We start from the raw sequence: 21942 nt of genomic DNA on the forward strand, positions 1-21942 counted from the left end.
AAAAGAGGAGTGAAGGCACAGAAAAGGCAGCTGTACTTGGATTACAATCCATTATGCTCTTTGAGGAACTAGAGTATTTTCCCTCCAATGCATAGTAGATACTGTGAAGGGAAAATGACTGACTGAATTTTATGGTGAGTTGTGACTTTATGAGCATCAGCTAATATAAAGATGAAAGGCCAACAGAATACTGCTGCAATCTGCCATAATAATGCCATAAATAACGTTTTTTCATTCAAAATAAAAGTTGAATCTACACCCAGACACACCCCCTTGTTCTGCCAATGACATTCTGGCATCCACCAGCAACCCGCCCTTCTTACTTTAAATATGGCTGACAAAAACATGATGGCGACCTACACGGGAGAAGAGGTGTCTGTTTTGCTACAGTATTCGCTAATCCCTGACTCTGTGTTCAGGTCGCGGTCAGTGTGGAAAATACTCGACTCTCCTCTTCTTCATTTCGCCGGTCTCCAAACAAACCCGGACCTCGGCAACGAGATAACTTCGCCCGCGCTCTTATATCCCGCGTGCACAGTGGAGACAGCTGCCAGGTGCCACAGGTGAGTGTGACAGTGTCAGAGGATTACTGCCTTATCAGACGTCTAATATAAACGTAAGAAATTGAACATGGTAGTGGTTACTTGTTGGATTTAAATTCTCCTTTCAAGTAAAAAAAAGGAAAAAGATGTATTCTTCTCCCCTTGTTAACATTAAGATCCTTGTGCCATTTGGAGGAATAAATTATCTAATCTGGATTGTAGACTTAATGACTTTGCTTTGTCTTCATCTGATAAGTCAGCTTTTCTGCAACAGTCATTAATTTCTTAAATTCATTTTCTTTGTTGCTGACATCAAGTTTTACTAAATTTAAAGGATGGATTCCTGACCTTATATTTAAAACATTCCCATTTTCTACACTAAGTAGTTAGTTCTGTATCATTTATAACCACTAAGGTCTTTTATATTCTTCTAAATTTAACAGATCAGCAATGAACATTCAGTGCTTTTTCCTGCATCTAGGTTTATTTTCTGGTTTCAGTAAGTAATTTCAATTTTACCAGTGCAGCGGACATTGAAACATTTGTCACAAAATTTATGGAGTCACCAGCCAAAGATCTGTTCTGGATCATGATCTCCCATTGGGTTTTATCCAAGAAAATTGTCTCCTAAGTTTTTTTTTTTTCTCTCCAAATCAATAAAAGAGTTGACATTTATGAATTCCTTCAGTGCAGTGTTGTAGTGGTAATATTTATGAATAGATGGGTATCTGTCTAACCACTCATCTGGTGCCAAATTAAAGTCTCCACCTATTACTGTAAACCCTATACGTTTGCTTATATTCAGCAGTCATTCCTGGAAGAGTTTATTTTGTTTTGAGCTGTATTATTATATCCACACATATTAATCAAAATTGCCAATCCTCTAAATTTACTAACATAGCAATCCAGTGACCATCCTAATCAATTATTAATGTCACAACCTGCCTAGGGAATCTATAAAAACATATGCAGCTAGCTGCCTCCTCCTGGCAGCTAGCTTTAGCTCTGAGCCTGGCCGTCTGGGAGCAGGCAGCTGCTTCCATCAGAAATTAGTTCAGAAAAGCTTGAAATTGCAAAATAATGTGTATTGCACTAAGGAACTAAGATTAATATTTTGGTCCAGACACAGAACAAGATGCCATCATCCAGCATGCAACAAAAGCTGTCACTGAATTCAATGAAAAACAGGCTCAATAGGTATCACACTGAGACAGAAAACCTTGAAATAAACCTAGTACAAATATCTGAAATAAAACAACTGAATCTAATGTTACAGCCAGTGCTACTTTCAAAAACTGAGTTATATAGCATCTTTACGTTTTCTATATGTATGCAATGAACATTAGCACTCCCATAGAAAGGTTTCAAGTAAATTAAAATAATCCTTCTTGGGCAAATATTCAGTCAAAATATCTTAAAGTTGATCTGTGGCACTCAATTTGTTTATGCAGGACCAAATAACTTCTAGATGTGATAGAACTAATCAATACTGCACAGAGTCGAAATTTGGAGATATTGACATTTCAATCCAATCCAGTGAAAAATAAGTAACTGGTAAAGCTTACAAAGAATCGTAAACATGATGGAAAATTATCTCCGAGGGCCTTGCAGTTATAAACCTCAGTCAACCAGTCAAGTTGCACAAATATGGTCACAATCTTGCTGATTTAAAGCGTTGAATAATGGCCATAAGTGTTTTCACTCGTTGACCTTTGACCTTTTGGATATAAAATGTCAACACTTCATCATTTTGTCCCATTTGTGTTGAAGTGTGTCGTAAATTGTGTGTGAACTCTTTTTACGTTACAGCAAGGAATGCGTTTTGTGAGGTCACTTTGATTGTTGACCTTTTGACCTTTACACCAAAATGTAATCAGTTCATCTTTTAGTAAAAGTGGATGTTTGAGTAAAATTTGAAGAGATTCCTTCAGGGGGGTCTTGAGATCACATTTTAGAGGCCGAAATCATTTTTTATGAGGTCACAGAGATCTTGACCTTTTTGTTTCATTAATTATTTAAGGTGAAACCTGGATATGAATGTTTTCTTTTTATTGTGCAAACACGTAGCCAAATAACGGCAAAATATTTTTACAGTAGTTCCTCACAGTGGGTGTCGATAGTCGTGATGTTAGCTTGTTATAACTTTAAATGACACTTTTTCCTCTGTTGTGTACCGTAGTGAAGTCCCCCCTGACGGCTGCACACTTCATGTTTCCAATGGACCAGCACATTGTGAATGACAGTATTGTGATTTTGGAAATGCTCTTATACTGATGTTTGTAACATACTACTGTCTCAACATCAGAACTGGGAGCAACTCTGGACTTCTTGTAGAGGTAGGACTTTAAGTGTTAGTATTCAAAGTCATTCTATCTTAAACCAAAGAGTGGAGGTTCGGACACATTGTAATGATTATTGTGTCACATTCAGTTTTGCAGAATGCCCCTCCCTAAACGCCCAAACTCGCTCTCAGCCAGGCTGTGGCATGTTTACTTCAGCTCAATCTAACTGGCATCTCTCAACTCTGTCACTCTTGTGTGAGCCTTTTTCTATTTTGTGTGTGTGTGTGTATGAAATAACGTTGAAACTATAAACAGCTGCCCAAGAAACTTTTAGTAGCCAAGTGTCCAATTACTTTTGAACCCCTGAAACATTACGTGTTTAAAGGCCAATATCTGCCACATAGTTCTTTCTATACTGATGTAAACCTGCTCAAATTAAAAATGAGACTTGGCACATCAACCCTGCCTACAAAGCTCTGAGTGGCTTGTTTGTTTCTCCAACATGCATCAATATAATCAACTCTCCATCGTCAGTTCATATTCTCAGTACATTTAAAACACATATTTCTGTGAAAATATGGTTAAATACGCTGCTTTTCTTTGTCACTAGCACAGTTAGCAATTCACATTTGTCATTTACGTCCCACATGTAGCAACAAATGTAGCTGTGTTGCCCAAAGAAAAAGAATTATACAGAAGATTTGCATCAAGTTATGGTTTGGCAATTGAGAATGGAAGTTCACTCCATTCATTCAGTCCATTAAGTTTTTGTGTTGCACCTCCTTAAATGAAATCATATGCAATAGGGCTATAACCAAATAATCCTTTTTAAACAAATGATGTAATTCTTCCCCTGGTAAAGGTTTATTTTTTTGGAGGTATGTGAGTTTTTCCTTATCCAGCTTGGCAGTGGGTGTTGTACACTGAACAGATTGTAAAGCTCCCTGAGGCACATTTGTGATATTGGGCTACATAAATAAAACTGACTTGACTTGATTGTGGCAATTATTATTTTCTTAATGTGAAAACTGTTACAATGTAAAGTGAGTAAGGCAAGCCCCCGAGCCGTAACAGATACAGTCCTGCCTCTGAGCGCTAAGAGAATTTTGTCTCTCCCTTTATGTTCTATATGTAGAAAAGATGTATATGCAATAGCCTTACAATGAGGGCAGGGTTTTCTGACTGCTGGCTGCAGGCGGAGGCTCTGATGGGACGTGGTCCATCTTACTCTGCAGGCTGGTGCACCTGTTCCCTGCAGGACATGTGACCACTTGGCACAGTCGCTGCTGCTGCTGCTGCTGCTGCTGCTGCTGCTGCTGCCCACACATGGCTGATTCTGCATAATGGCTTTTGTTGTGCTCTGTATCTAAAATGGTTATTGGGAGGTATTAGTGTCACCCCCCCAATTTTTACTGTGATGAGCTTGGTTGAGAAAAGTGTGCAGTCAGTGCCTGGAGACCAAATAATAATCCGTCAATGTAATGGTCCATACCATGTGAGTTGGCTGGCTGACTTATGATTCTCTGTCTCTGTGCCAAAAGGAAAATTAAACAAACAAACAAACAAAAAAAAAAACCACCACAGTGATGTTGGCCTGTTGGACTCTCTGTGGTCGTCTTCAAGCTTGTGGGTTTTGCCAGTGTGACCCCACTGGGCAGAGGATTGGAGGTGCAACATGTCAATGAATGTCCAGGCTGGGTTGGCAGATTCATTAACCTGTCCCTGTTCCCGAGGTGCAGCGAAACAGCACCCGATTTGATCATGTCAGCTGCCGTCGACCGTCAGCTGCCAGGTGGTGACATCAGAGAGCTGCAGTAGGATGCCAAACAGCCACCTGAGAGATGCCAGTGGAATGTGTGGTGTGTTTGTGAGAAACGGAGAAAGTGTGAAAATGTGTGTGTGGGTGATGAATACTAAAGGGGGAGGGAAAAAAAAGAAAAAGAAAATTAAGCTCCAATTTAGAGACAAGTGACCCACCCAAAAAAACACTCCTCTGGGTCTTAAATCCTCTGTGGGAGAGAAAAAAATGGCTGCACAGAAATTGCCTTTTTTTTTCCTCAATTGTTTCCTCTGGTGCCAGCGCTGAATGAAACCATTTTCCTTCTATACTGTTTGAAACAGCATGCTTCTGGAAATGTAGAGCAAAAGGATTAGATCCATAGGGTGGATAAAATAATGGAAACACATGTACCATGTCACATGTTGTCTTTGTGAAAGCAATAATGTTCAGGTTTTTCTTCATGTATTACAAATCGTCTACTTTTATTCTGAAAAGTGTCTTCTGTTTATATCTCCCTGCTGTATAGGTTTTGTTGAAACAAAATAAGAGGCTGTCAAGTTAAACGTCATGAGAATCCAACATTATCAGATGGACAAATACAGCATTTTATTTCCAGGGTTTCCATTATTTTGTCCATCTCCCTGTATCCAGCACAGATTTGATACCATCAGGTCACACTGTCTTTGCTCTTTCATTTAATTGATTAGAGTGAATGACAGTTCAATATCCACATGTTGAGCTGCCGGATTGAGTTCATATTGATGATGATCACTCAGCCTCCGCACACAAATCTTTATTTCTATACTTGTGAGGACACTCACTGACATAAAGAGTTCTAGAGATGCATTGATTGATTCATTGATTGACAGAAAGTTAATCAACTATTTTGATTGGTCATTTGCAAAATTTGCATCTGCAGAAATGGCAAATATTCTCTGGTTTCAGCTTCTGAAATGTCAAGATTTGCTTTTGTTTTTTGTCATACACACCGACATCTATCTCTCTCTCTCTCTCTCTCTCTCTCTCTCTCTCTCTCTCTCTCTCTCTCTGTATGGGCTGGGTATTGCCACTGATTTCCCCAAAATCAATTCAATTCTTATTGACAAGGTCCTGATTCATTGTGATTCTCAATTTAATTCAATATCGACTCAGTTGGAGATATTTTAGTAATAATACCAATAATTTTGCTCGGCTATGAGTCAGATTCTCAGAGAACTAATGCTGTGAACTGTACCTCTAACCTGGTGCATTATTAAGATTATTAATGTTAACATTACGAATGGACCAGAAATGCAACAACACATCTGCCTTCAGACCTGGGGCTTCTGTGGAGCCCAGATCTCGTTGTTGGAGAACGGTGGTCGGCTTCAGCAAACATCCATGGGGACAGTAAAATGAATCGAAATTGGATTATTTAAGTGAAGATCGATTTGGAACGTAGAATACATTTTTTTTTTTTTTTTTTTCAATCCAGCCCATAAACAATATGAAATACATTTTTAAGTTTTCTGATGACACTGTGATCCTCAGCCTACTGCACAAGGACACAAATCCCTCAGTCTATTTCACTGAGAGAGAGAGAGTTTTGTGCAGCGGTGTGATGCTGCCCATCTCATTTTAAATGTGAGAAAAACTGAGGACACTGCTCTGGACGCTGGGTCAGTGGGGGGTTCATAGTCCAGTGGTTTTACATGATGAACCAATCAATCAGGTCTACTCCTACAAGCGTACCTTTGTGTTCACTTGGACAACAGCCTATGCTGGAAGGCCCGTGTTGAAAGTTTGTGTTCTTGTTCACACAAGAGCTTATACTTCCTACTCAGACTCGGGTTGTGTGGGGTGGACCTGACGATGTTCTATGATGCTGTATTAGAGAGCAGGCTCAGGTATGGGACGTCAGCATGGTATGGCAATCGCACTCTAGAGTTAAAAACTTGCTCTTGTACAGCAGCCGTGAAGGGTATACAGAGGAATGAACACTGGATCCCAGTCAATATGCGGTCTGTTCTCAGACAAGCACAGAGGATACTGTCTGACCCGTCTCATGTTCTCCAGGCCGAGTATGGCAAACAATATAGAGAACCCTGATGTAAACTCAACCATTTTAAAAACTTATTTGTGCCGACCTCAGTTCAAATTGAGTTGGGTTGGGTTTCACTCCGGTCCGCCAAGAACCGAAATCTGAGGCTGCTTTGAGCTCAGGCTCATCAGAACCTGACAGTTGAGGATTAGAAAAATGTAGCCTGGTTTGATGAATCTGTATTTCTGCTGAGGCAGCAGATGGTAGGGTCAGAAAGTGGCATCAACAGCATGAGTCCATGAACCCAACCTGCCTTGTGTAAACAGTCCAGGCTGCTGCTGGTGGTGTGATGGTGTAGGGGAATGTTTTCTTGGCACTTTAGGCCCTTTAATACCAATCAATCATCGCTTGAATGCCGCAGCCGATCTGGGGATTGTTGTTGGACATGTACATCACTCTATGACCAGCATTTGAATGTCGCAAAGCAAAAAAGTCCTCTCTTACTGGTAGAACAGGATATTGGCAGCATCAATGTGCAGAAATGATGCGATGCAGTCAAGTCAACTGAGTCTCAAAGGAAAGTCTCCAAAATCTTGTGGAATCCATGTCACGAAGAACTGAGGCTGTTTTAAGAACAAAGGGAGGAACTATTAATATTCCTAATGAAGTTCTTGGTGAGTTTGAAAGTTTTGAAGGTTTCTCTAAAGGTTGCTGTGGAGTGACTAAAAAATTAATATAGAAAATAATCAGCAGCCTAATCAATAATGAACATGATCATTAGTTTCACCCCAAAAGTATTTCCTGAACCTGAATCGAACCACATCCAAGTTTTAATCCTCAAAAAGTCCCTTTGAAGATTCAAAGATGTGTATGCTCAGTATATGACTATCTCACACACACACACACACACACACACACACACACACACACACACACAGAGAGAGCGCAGACGGTGTACTCCCAACCAAAATTCATTTCAGTCATGTAGCTTTTCGTTTTCACGCCCTGTGCAGTGTCTTCGCCGCAGTCTTCAGCCTGTCCCTGTGCAGGTGCTGTAAACCTGTAAACCTCACTGATCCCCTCAGCAACAAGAGCGGAGCATAAACATGACGAGAGACCTTGCAACAATGAAGCTGTTTGTCGTGTTTGGAGGTAAACAAACTGTAGCTCTGGTTTGTGTCTGCTGCCAGCGTCACAGGTTCAGGGAGGGCTTTACCTGGGATGGAAGTAGGGGAGCAGAGATGAAAGTTGTTGCCAAATCTTCCTGTGATGCTCAACCCCCCCCCCCCCCCCAAAAAAAAAAGCTTGCAGCTATTTTCCGGATTGACTGATTTCACAACTGGGATGCAGAGCAAAACTGTGCACAGCCAGACTGTAATTCCTCGCATTCCTGGCTTCGATGCCCACACGCAGCGCTGATCTCGCAGGAGCACTCATGAACGAGATGAGAAAAAAAAAAATTACGTTTTATGCACTTTTATGCAGTACGCTCTGCAGCAGGTACAGAGATGCACACTGACTCATTTCTACTGATTACTGTACCTAACGTGAGTTATTGGTTTAGAGAGGTGATGGAGGAGTGAAGCTAAATAAGTACTGGAAGTGATAACGCCCCGAAGCTGGGAGGAAAGAGAGATGTTGAAAAATGACCTTGTGGTCCATTCATTACCCCATCTGTCTCTGCAGTGGGATGTAGCATTTGAACACGCCATCAGCTCAATGCCAGTGCAGCTTTCTATGTAAACACACCACTATGATTAAAATGTTGATGTTTTTTTGTCCTTGTAGACTCAGTGTGTTTAAAATGTGCTTTCTTTCTTTCTTTTTTTTTTGAATCTGTTATTGTCTGCTGTGGTGTTTGTGTCTGAGTTTTGAGGGCACAGAGGAGAGAAAACTTTTTCTAACCTTCTTATAGCTGCTTTTCTTTGAAAGAAATTGTCAGTTAATGGAACGTGGTGGCTTTGATGCCCATGTATGTGTGCTTGTGTTCCAGTGACATTGCAGGAAAAGGCATCAAACAAGCACAAGGACAAGGAAATTGCTTAAAAGGCTGTCTGAGCGTGTGGCGAATGCCTGGCCCGAAACCGATTTGCAATTACTTTGTCACTTTCTCATTTTTTGAAACTTTAATACCCATGTTCCCCCGCCCTTTTTTTTTTTTTTGTTATTTAAGCACTTTTAAATCCCCATGCTTCAGATGCAGGCCTATATACAGGCATAAGATCAAACTTACTTATTGTAAAAACTGAAGCCTCAGGCTACATAAATGATTCATGTTGGACAACTTGTTACCACCAAATATCTGCAAAGCAAATGGGGGGGTGTAAATGGCTTCTCTCAGTGTGTGTTGGATCCATTAACCCTGCCAGGAGAGTGGGGCGGGGGTCCGTATCACAGCACAAGCCTGCCGTGGCAGTGGGTCGAATATAAATCAAGGAGCATTTCCTGAATAAACTACTAGTTTGTTTTTTTTGTTTTTTTTTAGCAAAATGTCAGATAGCATAAAGTGTGTATATACGTATATATACTGTATAAGCGCACACAAACTTAATGGATTAGTATGGAAATGAAAAGGGGGTGGTCTGTTCCTTCTACATGATTCTGAAATCCTCTGTGAGCTGCGGGAGGAGCAGCGAGGTTATGTTACCTTGCTTCACACCCGTGTCCCCATCAATATGTACGTGCCATCAGCAGTTTTATTTATGATGCTGTCATCAGTATTGCCTCCACTCACTGAGGCTGCCAGCCTTTACAACCTCCGTCAGCTGGTTAAGTAGATTGAATAAAACGCAAATGGCTCACTCACGCTCTGCGCAGCAACCATAAACTTCAATGTTCGTCAAATGAGCTTCTTGGAAAGATTCCCCCGTTTTTGCAGCAGCTACTTTAACGGCTGAATGTGGAGGCTTGGCTCTGTGTGAGAGGGAGGCGTCGGAGGTAATTTAACATCGTTTGGTCTCCCTTCTCTGCTTTATTAGGAGGAGGAGAGGACCCTCCATCACTGCCGGCTCCGTCTCTCCTACTCATCTCTCTCTGTCAGCTGAGGTTAACTTGTGACACCATTAACCCATCCTTTCCCCTTACAAGGAAAATGCAGGGAGAGCATCCCAGCGTCACCTTCAACTACATGACCTCATGACCTCGAAAGGCTGATATCAACAGAGATCTGTTGGACAAGTTTAGCGAGTTGAGACAGTCTTAGTTTTGCTCTTAGATCAGGCTGGAGGTGTGTCCAGATTTTTTGCTTCACTTTATGAATGCAAATGTGAGCGCTGCAGCTTTTTTGCAGTCAGTGTTCAGCGTACTGATATCATGGATGTGTTATGAAACTGAATGCGAGACTCAAAGATGGCATCCATCTATTACAGTGAGACTTGCTCACCATGTTCATGCGCCAAAAATGCATCACTCTGCTACTTTCCTGCACAGTTAACATGTTTGTGTTGCACACTGACAATATACAGTACGTTGCCCTTTAGTGTCTATTCTCTCACCCTCACACTTCACAGCTTAAACTGAAATATTTTCAACTTCTGCAAGTGTGTCTTTGTCTTAGAGTGAATCCCAGTCTGTTTGTGTCCTCTAGTATCTTTTCAGTGACTTTCTACACTTTTGCTGCGTTGTGAAAATTTGCATCGCATTGTCTGAATACAACAATGCAACATTTGTGCTAAAACACCAGTTTCACACCTGAAAAGCTGGCTATCATTGCATTTCCATGGAAACAATTAATGCCATCTGCTGAGTTGTAGTTTGCTAAAGATATTGTGGAGTCATAATTAACAATGTCTTGAGGAAACCTTTTGAAAAACTACTGGTAAAACATCCTAAGTTCCTTACAGGAAACACTTTGCTGAATTGAATGGAATTCAGTTCATTTTTTTCTTATCCTCATACTATTCTATCTCACTTTGTTACCTGAAGTGTGTTTGACTGTTTGCTCTGAGTCATATAGTCACAGTCTTTGTAAAACCATCTCCAGGATTGAAGTGCATTGTTGGAGAAGTAACTGAGGTGCAGTGTCTGTATGTCTGATTGTTTTGTTGGTCAGTGAATGAAACACTATCAGGTTAGAGGAAGAGACCTGAAGAGAGAGCTTGATTTTGTTCTACGCCAGATTGCACTTTGGTTGCTTCTTGACTCCTTTGATCACATTTCCAATAAAACCAATTCCCGAGGAGTTCTCCAGGAGGGTTTGCCCAGACCACACTTAAACACACACACACAAACACAAACACACACACACACACACACACACACACACACACACACACACACACACACACACACACACACACACAAGAACTGTCCAGTGGATTAATGCTAAGCTGATGAATCATATCAAACGATTACCCTGTTTTTCCCATGGAAGATGATGGAAAGCTGCAATGGCGGAGGCGACAAAGTCTCAATCCCCGCAGACGATGAGAGCATTTTCTGGCTGCAATTTCAGACGCTGTGTGATCTGCCCATCCTGTCTCGTTGTGCGGGAACACAGACACGTCTGTCTGCCGGCCACCTCCTGGGACGCTGCACAACACACATCAAAAACAACCGGCTGCTCGCTCTGTAAACACGACAACGCGAAATAAACATCAGATGGTTGTATTATGCAACTGTGATCTGTGCTGGGTGCTCGTAGTTCTCGAGATTTCTCAGACCAACACGGGGCTGCTGCGCGGCTGTCAATGATGGCTTTTATTAGTGGTTAATACATAATTTCTTAATGCTTTAGATTAGTAATAACTCATTGTTAGCCCAGTTTTTAGGGTGACTTTCTATAATAATATTTTTAACACAACATGTAGTATATAAGTACATCCGTAGTTGTAAATGTTATATGTGTAATCATTTTTTTAATACTTTTAACATTTTATCAAATGACTGTGTAATGTCAAGGAGACACTTTCAACTTGTTTTCATTGGTCAGCAATTGATTTTCTTGATGGCAGTGAAACACATTAAATAAGACGTCAGACAATCCTGTAATATGAACTGCCTTTCCCAAATACTGTTAATGCTGTCAAACTGTAAAAGACAAACTTATTTTAAATCGGCATGAAGAAACTTGCTAGCCTAGCAACAGTAAGGCTGCCAACATCCCATAATGCAACACTCTCTGTTTGTGATGCCCTTTGCATTTAACAAAAATATCTGATAGTGAGAGTAATACATGATGTTAACTGTCTATTTCAAAGCCTGCTTTTTCAAACCCCTTATTCCAGCAGCGGCGGTGGCAGCAGCGGCGGTGGCAGCAGCGGCGGCAGCAGCAGCAAACCAGACAGATAAAGTTAGCAACCAGCTGGTGAAGCAAAGCAGCTAAAGAGTCAGATGTTTGTCTGAGAACTTACATTCACCAAGTGTACAAAGTTTATGCTCATGTACCTAATATTTACGCATATTAACATGTCAGTTCCATGTGATTGTTGGGACATTTTTTGCCCCTAATGCCCATAAAAGGAATTAATGCAGCTTTAAAGGAGCTATTTATGAGTTTTGCTATTGCTACATAGCCAATGTTATACCCCTGGCCTGTCTCTATGTTTTCTATTTAAGTTATTATTCTGTTTTCCCATTTGTGCAGTAGGTCCCTGGAGGGTGGAGCAACACCTTGATCACCAAGTTGGAAACACCTTGGCCCAGTGCTTCTGCCCTATAAGACGTCGCCTCTTCACGCTTTTTTTGGGCTCTATCTCTCTCAGCTACTCATCATATTTTACTTTTGTGTTCATGCAGACAACTGCTCAAACTTCATACACCCATTCATGCAAACATGCACCCACAACACTGATTGTACTGATGTCCATACCTCACAGCTTATCTTAGTCCTTTTGTTTTGGTTACATCATTTTGTTGTTAATAAATGTATTATTATTTGCCCAACCTGTGTTCCCTTGCTTTTTTTGTCATGGCTTTATAGCTATGTTGTGACAGGCATAAAAAGGTCTTCGTATTGTAAGGCATAAAAGTGTTGTAGTGTAGTAAGGCATAAGAAAGTCTTTGTATATTAAGGCTTAAAAATGTCATAATAAACCAAGGCATAAAAAATTCACACTGAATAAAAGGCATAGTGTACTAAAGCATAATTTACGGTAGTAAGGCCTAAAAAGTCATACTATAGTAAGATATAAAAAGTCTATATAGAAAGGCATGAAAAAGTCATTGTGAAGTAAGAACTAATGAAGTCATAGTAGGTTGAGGCATGAAAAAGTCATTGTACAGTAAGGCATAAAAAAGTCGTAGGATACTAAGACATAAAACGCCATTGTATAATAAGGCAAAAAAAAAAATCAGCCTACAGTGAGGCCTAAAAATGCCAAAAAACGTCATAGTATAGTAAGGCATAAAAACGTGAAAAAAACGTCATAGTATAGTAAGGCATAATAACATCAAAAAACATCATCGTATAGTAAGGCATGAAAACGTCTAAAAACATCATAGTATAAAAATATCAAAAAACGTCATAGTATAGTAAGGCATAATATGTCATGGCAGGTCTTAGAATAGTAAGGCATAAAAACGTGAAAAAACGTCATAGTATAGCAAGGCATAAAAACGTGAAAAAACATTATGGTATAGTAAGGCATAAATATATCAAAAAACGTCATAGTATAATAAGGCATAAAAATATCAAAAAACATCATAGTATAGTAAGGCATAAAAAGTCAAAAAACGTCATATTATAGTAAGGCATTAAAACGTCATGAAAAGTAATAGTATAGTAAGGCATAAAAACGTGAAAAAAACGTCATAGTATAGTAAGGCATAAAAACGTCATAGTATAGTAAAGCATAAAAATATCAAAAAACGTCATAGTATAGTAAGGCATAAAAATGTGAAAAAAACGTCATAGTATAGTAAGGCATAAAAACGTCATAGTATAGTAAGGCATAAAAATGTCAAAAAACGTCATAGTATAGTAAGGCATAATAACGTCAAAAAATGTCATAGTATAGTAAGGCATAATAATGTCAAAAAACGTCATAGTATAGTAAGGCATAAAAACGTCAATAACGTCAAAGTATAATAAGGCATAAAAATGTCAAAAAACGTCATAGTATAATAAGGCATAAAAATGTCAAAAAACGTCATAGTATAGTAAGGCATAATAATCTCAAAAAATGTCATAGTATATTAAGGCATAAAATCGTCAAAAAACATCACAGTATAGTAAGGCATAAAAACGTCAAAAAACGTCATAGTATAGTAAGGCATAAAAATGTCAAAAAACGTCATAGTATAGTAAGGCATAATAACGTCAAAAAATGTCATAGTATAGTAAGGCATAATAATGTCAAAAAATGTCATAGTATAGTAAGGCATAAAAACGTCAAAAACGTCATAGTATAGTAAGGCATAAAAACGTGAAAAAAACGTCATACTATAGTAAGGCATAAAAACTTCATAGTATAGTAAGGCATAAATATATTAAAAGAAGCGTCATAATACAGTAAGGCATAATAATGTCAAAAAACGTCATGGTATATTAAGGCATACAATCTTCAAAAAACATCACAGTATAGTAAGGCATAAAAACGTGAAAAAACGTCTAAGTTTGATAAGGCATAAAAATATAAAAAAATATAGTATAGTAAGGCATAAAAAGTCATAGTATAGTAAGGCATAATAACATCAAAAAACGTCATAGTATAGTAAGGCATGAAAAAGTCTAAAAACATCATAGTATAAAAATATCAAAAAACGTCATAGTATAGTAATGCATAATATGTCATGACAGGTCTTAGAATAGTAAGGCATAAAATCGTCAAAAAACATCACATTATAGTAAAGCATAAAAACGTCAAAAAATGTCATAGTATAGCAAGGCATAAAAACGTGAAAAAACATTATGGTATAGTAAGGCATAAAAATATCAAAAAAAGTCATAGTATAGAAAGGCATAAAAACGTGAAAAAACATTATGGTATAATAAGGCATAAAAAGTCACAAAACATCATAGTATAATAAAGCATAAATATATCAAAAAACGTCATAGTATAGTAAGGCATAAAAACGTCATATCGTCACCTTCCTAAAATAATGGCCGAAGTCATGTTTTGACAAAAATGTTTTTTTTGCCTAAATCACCCCCTCATGATGCTGGCCACCTCTGGTAAAATCGCCTGAATCCTCAGTTGAGGGGAACATGCAATTCTACCCCCGGTTGTATAATGGCCTATGTCAAAAGTATGACTCTTTTGTTGAGTTTTTTGTGTTTCCTGAAAAACCTGAAAAAATGACTTAGGCCATTATTTTAAGAGGGTGTCGATATTATAGTAAGGCATTAAAACGTCATGAAAAGTAATAGTATAGTAAGGCATAAAAACGTGAAAAAAACGTCATAGAATAGTAAGGCATAAAAATGTCAATAACGTCAAAGTATAATAAGGCATAAAAATGTCAAAAAACGTCATGGTATATTAAGGCATAAAATCGTCAAAAAACATCATAGTATAGTAAGGCATAATAATCTCAAAAAATGTCATAGTATATTAAGGCATAAAATCGTCAAAAAACATCACAGTATAGTAAGGCATAAAAACGTCAAAAAACGTCATAGTATAGTAAGCATAAAAATGTCAAAAAACGTCATAGTATAGTAAGGCATAAATATATAAAAAAAACGTCAAAAAATGTCATAGTATAGTAAGGCATAATAATGTCAAAAAATGTCATAGTATAGTATGGCATAAAAACGTCAAAAAACGTCGTAGTATAGTAAGGCATAAAAGCGTGAAAAAAACGTCATACTATAGTAAGGCATAAAAACTTCATAGTATAGTAAGGCATAAATATATTAAAAGAAGCGTCATAATACAGTAAGGCATAATAATGTCAAAAAACGTCATGGTATATTAAGGCATACAATCTTCAAAAAACATCACAGTATAGTAAGGCATAAAAACGTGAAAAAAACGTCATAGTATAGTAAGGCATAAAAATGTCAAAAAACGTCATAGTATTGTAAGGCATAAAAACGTAAAAAAACGTCATAGTATAAAAATATCAAAAAACGTCATAGTATAGTAATGCATAATATGTCATGACAGGTCTTAGAATAGTAAGGCATAAAATCGTCAAAAAACATCACATTATAGTAAAGCATAAAAACGTCAAAAAATGTCATAGTATAGCAAGGCATAAAAACGTGAAAAAACATTATGGTATAGTAAGGCATAAAAATATCAAAAAATGTCGTAGTATAGAAAGGCATAAAAAGTCACAAAACATCATAGTATAATAAAGCATAAATATATCAAAAAACGTCATAGTATAGTAAGGCATAAAAACGTCATATTATAGTAAGGCATTAAAACGTCATGAAAAGTAATAGTATAGTAAGGCATAAAAACGTGAAAAAAACGTCATAGAATAGTAAGGCATAAAAATGTCAATAACGTCAAAGTATAATAAGGCATAAAAATGTCAAAAAACGTCATAGTATAATAAGGCATAAAAATGTCAAAAAACGTCATAGTATAGTAAGGCATAAAAATATCAAAAAATGTCATAGTATATTAAGGCATAAAATCGTCAAAAAACATCACAGTATAGTAAGGCATAAAAACGTCAAAAACGTCATAGTATAGTAAGGCATAAAAATGTCAAAAAACGTCATAGTATAGTAAGGCATAATAACGTCAAAAAATGTCATAGTATAGTAAGGCATAATAATGTCAAAAAATGTCATAGTATAGTAAGGCATAAAAACGTCAAAAACGTCATAGTATAGTAAGGCATAAAAGCGTGAAAAAAACGTCATACTATAGTAAGGCATAAAAACTTCATAGTATAGTAAGCATAAAAACGTCATAGTATATTAAGGCATAAAAACGTCATACTATAGTAAGGCATAATAATGTCAAAAAACGTCATGGTATATTAAGGCATACAATCTTCAAAAAACATCACAGTATAGTAAGGCATAAAAACGTGAAAAAAACGTCATAGTATAGTAAGGCATAAATATATGAAAAAACGTCTAAGTTTGATAAGGCATAAAAATATAAAAAAATATAGTATAGTAAGGCATAAAAACGTCATAGTATAGTAAGGCATAATAACGTGAAAAAAACGTCATAGTATAGTAAGGCATAAAAACTTAAAAAAAAACTTAATAGTATAGTAAGGCATAATATGTCATAAAAAGTCATAGTATAGTAAGGCATAATAACATCAAAAAACGTCATAGTATAGTAAGGCATGAAAAAGTCTAAAAACATCATAGTATAAAAATATCAAAAAACGTCATAGTATAGTAATGCATAATATGTCATGACAGGTCTTAGAATAGTAAGGCATAAAATCGTCAAAAAACATCACATTATAGTAAAGCATAAAAACGTCAAAAAATGTCATAGTATAGCAAGGCATAAAAACGTGAAAAAATGTCATAGTATAGTAAGGCATAAAAACGTCAAAAACGTCATAGTATAGTAAGGCATAAAAGCGTGAAAAAAACGTCATACTATAGTAAGGCATAAAAACTTCATAGTATAGTAAGGCATAAATATATTAAAAAAAGCGTCATAATACAGTACGGCATAATAATGTCAAAAAACGTCATGGTATATTAAGGCATACAATCTTCAAAAAACATCACAGTATAGTAAGGCATAAAAACGTGAAAAAAACGTCATAGTATAGTAAGGCATAAATATATGAAAAAACGTCTAAGTTTGATAAGGCATAAAAATATAAAAAAATATAGTATAGTAAGGCATAAAAACGTCATAGTATAGTAAGGCATAATAACGTGAAAAAAACGTCATAGTATAGTAAGGCATAAAAACTTAAAAAAAAACTTAATAGTATAGTAAGGCATAAAAATGTCAAAAAACGTCATAGTATATAGTAAGGCATAAAAACGTCAAAAAACGTCATAGTATAGTAAGCATAAAAACGTCAAAAAACATCATAGTATAAAAATATCAAAAAACGTCATAGTATAGTAATGCATAATATGTCATGACAGGTCTTAGAATAGTAAGGCATAAAATCGTCAAAAAACATCACATTATAGTAAAGCATAAAAACGTCAAAAAATGTCATAGTATAGCAAGGCATAAAAACGTGAAAAAACATTATGGTATAGTAAGGCATAAAAATATCAAAAAACGTCATAGTATAGAAAGGCATAAAAACGTGAAAAAACATTATGGTATAATAAGGCATAAAAAGTCACAAAACATCATAGTATAATAAAGCATAAATATATCAAAAAACGTCATAGTATAGTAAGGCATAAAAACGTCATATTATAGTAAGGCATTAAAACGTCATGAAAAGTAATAGTATAGTAAGGCATAAAAACGTGAAAAAAACGTCATAGAATAGTAAGGCATAAAAATGTCAAAAAATGTCATAGTATAGAAAGGCATAAAAACGCCAAAAAACATCATAGTATAGTAAGGCATAAAAACGTCATAGTATAGTAAGGCATAAAAACGTGACAAAAACGTCATAGTATAGTAAGGCATAAATATATTAAAAAAACGTCATAGTATAGTAAGGCATAAAAATGTCAAAAAACGTCATAGTATGATGAGGCCTAAAAATGCCAAAAAACGTCATAGTATAGTAAGGCATAGAAACACAACTATAGTAAGGCATAAAAATATCAAAAAACGTAATAGTATAGTAAGGCATAAAAACGTGAAAAAAACGTCATAGTATAGTAAGGCATAAAAACGTGAAAAAAACGTCATAGTATAGTAAGGCATAAAAACGTCATAGTATAGTAGGGCATAATAATGTCAAAAAACGTCATAGTATAGTAAGGCATAAAAACGTCAAAAAACGTCATAGTATAATAAGGCATAAAAATGTCAAAAAACGTCATAGTATAATAAGGCATAAAAACGTCATAGTATAGTAAGGCATAATAACGTCAAAAAACGTCATAGTATAGTAAGGCATAAAAATGTCAAAATAACATCACAGTATAGTAAGGCATAAAAATATCAAAAAATATCATAGTATAGTAAGGCATAAAAAGTCACAAAACGTCATAGTATAGTAGGGCATAAAAACGCCAAAAAACATCATAGTATAATAAAGCATAAATATATCAAAAAACGTCATAGTATAGTAAGGTATCAAAACATCATAGTATAGTAAGGCATTATATGTCATAAAACGTCATAGTATAGTAAGGCATAAAAACGTCAAAAAACGTCGTAGTATAGTAAGGCATAAAAACGTCATAGTATAGTAAGGCATAAAAACGTGACAAAAACGTCATAGTATAGTAAGGGATAAATATATAAAAAAAACGTCATAGTATAGTAAGGCATAAAAACGTCATAGTATAGTAAGGCATAAAAATATCAAAAAACGTCATACTAGAGTAAGGCATCATACGTCATAAAAAGTCATAGTATAGTAAGGTATAAAAACGTGAAAAAAACGTCATAGTATAATAAGGCATAAATATATAGAAAAACGTCATAGTATAGTAAGGCATAAAAATGTCAAAAAACATCACAGTATAGTAAGGCATAAAAACGTGAAAAAAACGTCATAGTATAGTAAGGCATAAATATATGAAAAAACGTCTAAGTTTGATAAGGCATAAAAATATAAAAAAATATAGTATAGTAAGGCATAAAAATGTCAAAAAACGTCATAGTATATTAAGGCATAAAAACTTCAAAAAACGTCATAGTATGGTAAGGCATAAAAACGTCATAGTATAGTAAGGCATAAAAACGTAAAAAAACGTCGTAGTATAGCAAGGCATAAAAACGTCATAGTATAGTAAGGCATAAAAGCGTGACAAAAACGTCATAGTATAGTAAGGCATAAATATATTAAAAAAACGTCATAGTATAGTAAGGCATAAAAATGTCAAAAAACGTCATAGTATGATGAGGCCTAAAAATGCCAAAAAACGTCATAGTATAGTAAGGCATAGAAACACAACTATAGCACGTCATAAAAATATCAAAAAACGTAATAGTATAGTAAGGCATAAAAAGGGTGAAAAAAACGTCATAGTATAGTAAGGCATAAAAACGTCATAGTATAGTAAGGCATAATAACGTCAAAAAACGTCATAGTATAGTAAGGCATAAAAACGTCATAGTATAGTAAGGCATAATAATGTCAAAAAACGTCATAGTATAGTAAGGCATAAAAACGTCAAAAACGTCATAGTATAATAAGGCATGAAAATGTCAAAAAACGTCATAGTATAGTAAGGCATAAACACGCAAAAAACATCATAGTATAGTAAGGCATAAAAACGTCAAAAACGTCATAGTATAATAAGGCATAAAAATGTCAAAAAACGTCATAGTATAGTAAGGCATAAAAACGTCAAAAAACATCATAGTATAGTAAGGCATAAAAACGTCATAGTATAGTAAGGCATAAAAATATCAAAAAACGTCATAGTAGAGTAAGGCATCATACGTCATAAAAAGTCATAGTATAGTAAGGTATAAAAACGTGAAAAAAACGTCATAGTATAATAAGGCATAAATATATAGAAAAACGTCATAGTATAGTAAGGCATAAAAATGTCAAAAAACATCATGGTATGGTGAGGCCTAAAAATGCCAAAAAACGTCATAGTATAGTAAGGCATAGAAACACAACTATAGTAAGTCATAAAAATATCAAAAACGTAATAGTATAGTGAGGTATAAAAATGTGAAAAAAACGTCATAGTATAGTAAGGCATAAAAACGTCATAGTATAGTAAGGTGCATAAAATTGTAAAAAACGTCATAGTATAGTAAGGCATAAAAGCGCCAAAAAACATCATAGTATAGTAAGGCATAAAAACGTCATAGTATAGTAAGGCATAAAAACGTCAAAAACGTCATAGTATAATAAGGCATAAAAACGTCATAGTATAGTAAGGCATAAAAACGTCATAGTATAGTGAGGCATAATAATGTCAAAAAACGTCATGGTATATTAAGGCATAAAAAGTCACAAAACATCATAGTATAAAAATATCAAAAAACGTCATAGTATAGTAATGCATAATATGTCATGACAGGTCTTAGAATAGTAAGGCATAAAATCGTCAAAAAACATCACATTATAGTAAAGCATAAAAACGTCGAAAAAACGTCATACTATAGTAAGGCATAAAAACGTCATAGTATAGTAAGGCATAAAAATATCACAAAACGTCATAGTAGAGTAAGGCATAAAAACATCATAGTATAGTAAGGCATAAAAACGTCATATTATAGTAAGGCATAAATATATAAAAAAAACGTCATAGTATAGTAAGGCATAAAAATGTCAAAAAACGTCATAGTATGATGAGGCCTAAAAATGCCAAAAAACGTCATAGTATAGTAAGGCATAGAAACACAACTATAGTAAGGCATAAAAATATCAAAAAACGTAATAGTATAGTAAGGCATAAAAACGTGAAAAAAACGTCATAGTATAGTAAGGCATAAAAACTTCATAGTATAGTAAGGCATAAAAATGTCAAAAAACGTCATAGTATATTAAGGCATAAAAACTTCAAAAAACGTCATAGTATGGTAAGGCATAAAAACGTCATAGTATAGTTAGGCATAAAAACGTGACAAAAACGTCATGGTATAGTAAGGCATAAAAACGTGAAAAAAACGTCATAGTATAGTAAGGCATAAAAACGTCATAGTATAGTAAGGCATAATAATGTCGAAAAACGTCATACTATAGTAAGGCATAAAAACGTCAAAAACATCATAGTATAGTAAGGCATAAAAACGTCAAAAACGTCATATTATAATAGTGCATAAAAATGTCAAAAAACGTCATAGTATAATAAGGCATAAAAACTTCATAGTATAGTAAGGCGTAAATATATTAAAAAAACGTCATAGTATAGTAAGGCATAAAAAACGTAAAAAAACGTCATAGTATAGTAAGGCTTAAAAACGCCAAAAAACATCATAGTATAGTAAGGCATAAAAACGCAAAAAACATCATAGTATAGTAAGGCATAAATATAAAAAAAAAACGTCATAGTATAGTAAGGCATAAAAATGTCAAAAAACGTCATAGTATGATGAGGCCTAAAAATGCCAAAAAACGTCATAGTATAGTAAGGCATAGAAACACAACTATAGTAAGGCATAAAAATATCAAAAAACGTAATAGTATAGTAAGGCATAAAAACGTGAAAAAAACGTCATAGTATAGTAAGGCATAAAAACTTCATAGTATAGTAAGGCATAAAAATGTCAAAAAACGTCATAGTATATTAAGGCATAAAAACTTCAAAAAACGTCATAGTATGGTAAGGCATAAAAACGTCATAGTATAGTAAGGCATAAAAACGTAAAAAAACGTCGTAGTATA

General features: G+C 35.5%; 1 long non-coding RNA gene across 1 annotated transcript; it reads left to right on the top strand.

Annotated features, from left to right (window-relative positions):
* Positions 1-338: 338 nt before the first annotated feature.
* LOC130177203 (uncharacterized) lies at positions 339-12501 on the top strand. The gene is made up of 3 exons (XR_008828986.1): positions 339-563; positions 2722-2878; positions 12209-12501. It is a non-coding gene; the product is annotated as an uncharacterized LOC130177203 (long non-coding RNA).
* The last annotated feature ends 9441 nt before the right edge of the window (positions 12502-21942 follow it).

Source organism: Seriola aureovittata, chromosome 11, assembly GCF_021018895.1.
Source record: "Seriola aureovittata isolate HTS-2021-v1 ecotype China chromosome 11, ASM2101889v1, whole genome shotgun sequence".
Taxonomy (NCBI): domain Eukaryota; kingdom Metazoa; phylum Chordata; class Actinopteri; order Carangiformes; family Carangidae; genus Seriola; species Seriola aureovittata.